The following is a 7,054-nucleotide window of genomic DNA, read 5'->3' as shown; positions in this document are numbered from 1 at the left end:
GGTTATTTTCTTCATTTAGGGGTGGATTTTTCCCCTAAGTGGTGCTAACATTGGCTTCTGTGCAAAGATTCTAGAGTGCCTGCAGGCTGTGTGAATGAACCAATGTCCCTGTATTAAATTGAGTTGGCCTCTGCTACTTTTCCAAACTGTTGCTGTTCTTCTGGTCAGAGTTGTTTGGAAAGAAAGAACGAGAGAGATGGAGAAAGAGAGAGAAGAAATTGTGATCAGTATTGCAAATGACATTTTGAAAACTGGCCAAATAGACAGGACATTTGGTTTAAAAAAGAGAGAGAGACAGAGAGAGAGAAACGTCAAAAAGTGCACTTGTGTGAATTTTGGGGACCATTATTTGACACCAAAGATAAATAAATAAATAATGCCTTTGTCATATTGTAAACATTTTGGGACCTATTCAGCCAACATAAAGCACTTCAATACCCCACTGATTCCAATTGGAGATTTAAATACTCTTTTCAACCTTGCCCACTGATCCCAACAGGGCTGGAGAAAAATGCTTGATGTTGGCTGGATTATCCTCCTTGTTTTTTACACGGGAGAACGGAATTCCTTCAAATGTGGACATTAATTTTCAATAAAAGTTTCCCTTCAAAAGACAAATTTCCCTTCAAAAGACAAATCCCTATTCACGATGATGACTTCTTCTTAGCTTTTAGCCTGCAATTGACTACACGCTTAAATCAAGAGGATTTTAGAATGGGTAACATTTTGTTGATTGCGACTCTAATGCCTGTGCTTCTTCCACTGAAATCCCATTGCTCCATTTGCACCTCTGTGGATTGCTGTTCTTCTGGAGCATTTAGAAGTGTGGAATGCAATGTATTCCATCCTCCTACTAAGGTGACATTTGAGAATATAGAATGAATTGAAGTGCCATTTTTACATTTCACATATGGAAATAATGTTCTCAAAGCCATCAAACATCCGAAATGGGGAGAATAGTAGAGTTGGAAGGGGCCTACAAGGCCATCAAATTGAGAGACTGTTTTATGAAACAATGTGACCAGATCTACACCAAGCAGGATATAATGCTTTGAAAACAGTTTGAAAATGGCATATGGAGTGTGTCCTGGGCCCCAACAGTTGTCACTACTGTTATAAACCTATAGAAAAATAGTGTAGATCCTGCCCTATTCACGATCCAAACCAAATCTTGAATCAAGATGCTCTTGAATGGGCTCCCTTCTAATCTTCTTTGCTGTCCAGAAGAAGAATAGAGTTTGACTCAAGTCTCACAAAGCCTAGCAACTCTTAAGTGGAGTCAACGTATGTCTTGATACTCTGTACAAAGTGGTGAATTTCACTTGTTTTAAATGGAATTACAAACCGATGAAGAACGCTTTAAAGAATCCACAACTTGATACATTCACCTTGCCTGTTTCAGAAGTGCCCACTCTAAGTGCTTGTTGTAAATAAAGCTGTAATGGCCCTGCCTTTCTTCAGGCTTTTTATTGCCAATAAACTGCATTGTGATATTTGTTTCCTGCAAGTGTTTTTTTTTTTTTTAGTTGAGGTCATTGACTAGGGCTAGAATGAAATTTCACATGAATTCCAAATTCAGCAAACCTCACTGAATCTCATAACTAAGAATGCTGAAAAAGGATTTCAACAGGGAAAATACACATCTGAATATTTACAAGCAGATACAAGCTAGGAACATTTGCATCAGTTGTACAGAAGAGCACAGGAAGTGATTGCTATCAAGCAACTCACTTATTATTCCTTGGTATAAGATGTATAAGAAAGCTTGATGTATAAGAAAGTTCTGCCTGTCATTACCTGGTGCTACTGGCAGAAAGTTCTAGTTAACATGTGATAGACCTGGGGCCTGTCTTGATGATGGTGTGTTGGCACTGCAAGCCCCCCAAACCCCAGGGTTTTGTTGTGCCACATTATCCCCACGCCAAGGAGCATGTGCGGGGTTTATATGGATCATTACGAAACTGGGAGCCGCCACCACTGCTTCCACTTCCACTGCTGTCCCTCCCTCCCTGGCTTCTCCCCCTAATCTCATGGGGATTGCAGCTACAGGAATGGAGAACTCCCCCCCCCCCCAACAAAAGGAAGACTCTTCTCTCTACCCCAGAGGCAGCACAGGGCATTCCGGTGGCCATTCGATGGGAGGTGGGAGACCAACCAGGAAGCCTATTGCATTGGGGATATGAGTTCAAATTGGCTAAGGGATAGAGATAGAATGGCTGAGTGTGTGTTTCAGAAATCCAATTGTCATATCAGCTCAGTGCCAGCTGAGACTTAAAATGGGTCAGATTCCCCAATACAGTCACTGAAAAAAGTGCAACTAAAGGTCATTTGCAAAACAACATGTAAGAATTGTAGCTTGCTTGAGAATGAATCTAGGAACGGACAAATGCATCTATTTCCAGTAGGGCTGTGCACTGCCTCGGTCTGAATCCCCAAGACCAAGGCTGATTTGGCCCGCTTCACCTCGGTTCCAAGTCAGTTCCGGGTCAGCCTGAGGCACCCCGAGGCTGAAGCAGATTGGTACCGAAACTTTGGGGTGCCTCAGGCCACTTTGTAGCAGTGCAGGGTCCTGCCTCCTGCTGTCTCAGGAAAGCTGGTGCAAGGCCAGCCATGAGTCCATTGGACTCACCTTCTTCCCACTCTCCCTGCTCACCTCTCACCACTGCTGCATCGCCGCCACCACATCACTGCCACATTGCTGCCGCTGCCACATCACCACTGCTATCACTGCCTGCTGCATCACCACTGCGACCAAGAAACCCATCCTCCTCCTGAGAGCCAGGCCACATATTTTGTATATCTACGGCCATGAAGTGTGGTGGCTTAAAGGAAAAATGGCCCTTTGTGGCCACCATAGTTTGGCCTTGCAATATCTTGAAATCACGGCCTGGCTCTCAGGAGGAGGATGCATTTGTTAGTTGTGGCAGCAATGGGGTGATGGCGACAGTGATGGGGAAGTGGTGGTGGTGCTGAAGCAGGTGAGCAGCAGTTGAGCGGGTAAGTCCTGGTGGCAGCAGCCCTGAGTTGGGGGATGGGGTGAGGGGGTGGCAAAGGATCCTGCTGAACATTTGTCAGTTCATAACAGAATTCAGCAAGATCCACTTCCTCTTGCATCCCTAAATGAATGCAGACCTCTACGGATTAGATGCAGCATACATACTGCAGAGCACATTCCTTGCTGTTGCTATGACCTACATGCATGCCAAATTTTCTGTGTGAACCTTCTGGGAGAAAGAGAATTGTGGGGTGAAGTATTTTCCTGCAAATGTACACACCCACAGGAGGATGTGGACATCTTTCCTTTGAAGTAGAAGCCTCATATATTAATTATATGGTTTTATGATGCCATTTGCATGGTATTTGACAATGGTACGCTGGTGCCCCCAAGTCACTGGGATCCACCTTGCTGAGCCAAACTGCTGGAGGGAGAACTTTCCTAGGACTGCTGTTGAAATGTTGTTATGGGCTGCTCCATTTTGCTCCATTGTCAACCTCAAAGCAGCTGAGAACTGAAAGCTCAAATAGTAGCCTAGTCAGAGACCCACAAGGCAGGAGATCAGAACAGATTGACACGCCAACCTAAATCTCAATCCAGTTCAGGGATGAAGTGGAGATGGATAGATATGTCTGTCTCTGGTCCATATCATTGTCACATATGACTTCACTCCTAACTCCTTTCTGTCTGGTTTCTGTAATAATCTGTGCATTAAAATATGTGTGAAAATCTGTATTTAAATGCACACATAAAAGTATTTTCTCTCAAAATAATTTAATTTCCCCCCCAAAATATGATTTTTCATCATCATCATTAAGGTCACTGACCAAACTTTACACATACAAAAGAGTAGGGAAAAATTACATGCAGAGTTGAGAAATATGCAACAAAAATCAATTCTGGATTTATTTATTTATTTGAAAGTTGACACTCTCCTGAGCCAAAAACTGTGGCACTACATTCGGGAAGTGCAAAAGGTGGTGGATAATTAAGTTATGATCTGAATGTTAGTCTGAGAGGGGTGGGATCAGGCCAGTTCATACAGAAATTCATAAAGAATGGATTCCTCAAGCATCCCTAGTAGAAGGGAGCAAGCTGAACTGCACTGATCCATGCTAGAGTGGATGGGCTGGCTGAGCTAAACCTGCTCTATAGCTTTATGCATTTAAAATAGAAATGACGCCCCCTTCCCTGCACTTTTTTTAAAAAAAATGACATAGAGGTGGTGGGAAGTCGAGGAAGGAAAATGGTACCCTGCCATTTGAATGAATGATTTTGCTTTGTCCCTCGGTAAGAATGGACCTGCATGCATTGACTTGCACACCAGCAATTAAAAGCTGATTCAATGCCTGGGAAGTAGGGCAGGCTTGCCAGATACAGCTGATATAAATGTACACAGGCCTCTGTAACCAGAGGACCTTATGCATCTGCTCTAATTCACTAAGATGGCACATTGTTTTAACTGTTTTAACTGCTTTTAAATTATATATTGTTTTAACTTGGTTCATGGTTTAATTTGTTTTTAACTGTGCATATTTTTTGTTTTATACTGTATGCTTTTATCTGTACGCTGCCTTGAGATTTTAATGATTTAGGGCAGGATACAAAGGTTTTAAATAAATAAATAAATAAATAAATAACGGCCAGCGGAAGATGCTGCACAATGGACCTGGAGGACACCTAGTTTCCTCTATCTTTCATTCCTCTCAGAGCCATATAAGGCCATAGCTAGACCTAAGGTTTATCCCTGGATTGTCCAGGGGTCAAACCTGTTCATCTAGGTGACACACAGGGCATCCAGTGCTCAGGCGGGGTGAACCCTGGATGATCCCAGGATAAACCTTAGGTCTAGCTGTGGCCTAAGTGTCCTTACATGGTACAAGTATCAGGCCAAGGGCAGGAGATAGCAGCTGCACTGGTAAGACAAAGTTGTGGTCAACCTCATGCCTGGTTCACCCATGCATGCACATCACTTGCCCCAGTACCAGAATCTCAGCACTCAATCCTGAGCAGGTGTCGTGCCAGTGAAACAGTTCATAGAATCGGGGTGTCAACATAACCTGACTTTGGCATGGATTGCATTGCCTGGGAAAAGCCCAAAAAACCACTCCTGATGGCTCTACGCTACCTCCATATCAGAGGCAATAAGCCTATGCACACTAGGTGCTGGGGAACATGGGTGGGAGGGTGCTGTGGCACCCATGTCCTGCTTGTGGGTGCCTGGTCAACAGCTGGTTGACCATGGGGTGAAAAGAATGCTGAACTAGGCCATGTCTACACCAGCCCGATAGTCCAGGTTGGTCATGGCTGAGTCCCTGTGCATCTAAATGATGCACAGGGACTCCCAGGGGCAGGGGTGGACGGGCATGGGTTTTCCCAGCGATAAAGAAATGCTGGGAAAACCCTATTCTTCCCAAGACCGTGGATGGTGTGGGTGCCCATCCCAGCTTCTTCCCTCATCACCGGAAGTAGTGGTGGTCAGCAGAGGGAAGGAGCAGGGCCTAGGGCAGTCCAGGGACATCAGAGGTGGGGTGGGGAGCAGGGTCTCCCCCCTTTTTTTAACTTACCTCCTCCCATCTGGGATGTCACACTTCCATTTAGACACCCTGGGATGATCCCAGAAACAGATAAGTCTGGGATCACCCCCTCCCTCTACACTGTATGGTGTAGAAAGGGCCCTAGATGGACCCTTGTGGGTGGCCTTCATGGTGGCAAATAGGCACTGCTCTGCTGCCAAACCCCACAGTATTGCTGCTTCAGGGTGACAGCAAGCAATCTTGGTGGAGGGAGGCAGCGCGGGGTTTCTGGTGGCCATTAGCCTCGCCGGGCCTGCTCCCTCCTCCTTGTCTAGCTTCCAATGACCAATCCACCATCACCTTCTGCCTGGGAATGCCCCTGGCACAGCGCTGGAGCAAGGATGGGCGCAGAAGGGCTGTGATGACCTCGTTCCTTCAGGAAAAGTCGGGGTAATGTCCCTGACTTTTCCCCTGTGCATCTTCACCTCTTTGCCCTGTAGCGGATGTGAATCGGTGGCTGCATCAGATAACCCATGATGCAGCACTGATGCGGAGCCACCGCGGGGCAAAGACGACATTTAGACAGCCCCCCACATCTGACACAGCAGGCCTCTTTCATTTTTAAACATTCTCATCTAGTGCCATTCATCAAAGGAGTCACATTTTACAGGCCCCTATTCTTAGATCTCGTGAGAAACACCAAAGAGAAATACCCAGGAGAATTTCCTACAGATCTGAAGGATCAAATCTCTACAGACACAGCTCAAGAACCTTGACCAACCATCTTCTATCTTCTACCCAAAATGCACAATGCAGGCAACCCTGGGTGCCCTGTAGTTTCAAGCATCAGTACCATCACAGTTGGGTTGTCTGGTTATATAGACTCCTCTGAGACCATTTGCCACCAGTGCTCCAAGTTATATAAAGGGCACCACTGACTTCTTGAGAAAATTACAGTTCATTGGAAATTTCCCAGAAAACACCATCTCTAGCTACTACCATGGATGTAAAGTGTCTGGACACCAAAGTTCCCCCACAAAAATGGACTTCAAGTCATCAGTCTGGCCTCTATGCAAAAGGATAAACGGACACAAATCTGACATCTGAAATGGAATAAAAACAATATCAACAACCACCACCACCAATGGGAGAGAATTTTAGCCTCCCATGACACTCTGGCACTGCCCTTAAATGGTTATGCTGGAGCAAAGAAACTTCAATAAAAGACCGGAATGAAAGACAGCTGAGTTACAATGCAGCAAGGGATCCAATTCTGTCTCCTGTGGGATATCTTTCTTTCTTTTTTAAAATCACACTACATGTGTAAATTAGCTTATCCAATACCAAGATGTTTGTTAAGGTGACCATATAAAAAGGAGGACAGGGCTCCTGTATCTTTAACAGTTGCATAGAAAAGGGAATTTCAGCAGGTGTCATTTGTATATATGGAGAACCTGGTGAAATTCCCTCTTCATCACCACAGTTAAAGCTGCAGGAGCTATACTAGTGACCAGATTTAAAAGAGGGCAGGGCACCTGCAGCT

Source organism: Elgaria multicarinata, chromosome 3, assembly GCF_023053635.1.
Source record: "Elgaria multicarinata webbii isolate HBS135686 ecotype San Diego chromosome 3, rElgMul1.1.pri, whole genome shotgun sequence".
Classification (NCBI taxonomy): domain Eukaryota; kingdom Metazoa; phylum Chordata; class Lepidosauria; order Squamata; family Anguidae; genus Elgaria; species Elgaria multicarinata.
The sequence above is the reverse complement of the archived record's forward strand: the minus strand, read 5'-3'. Positions refer to the sequence as shown.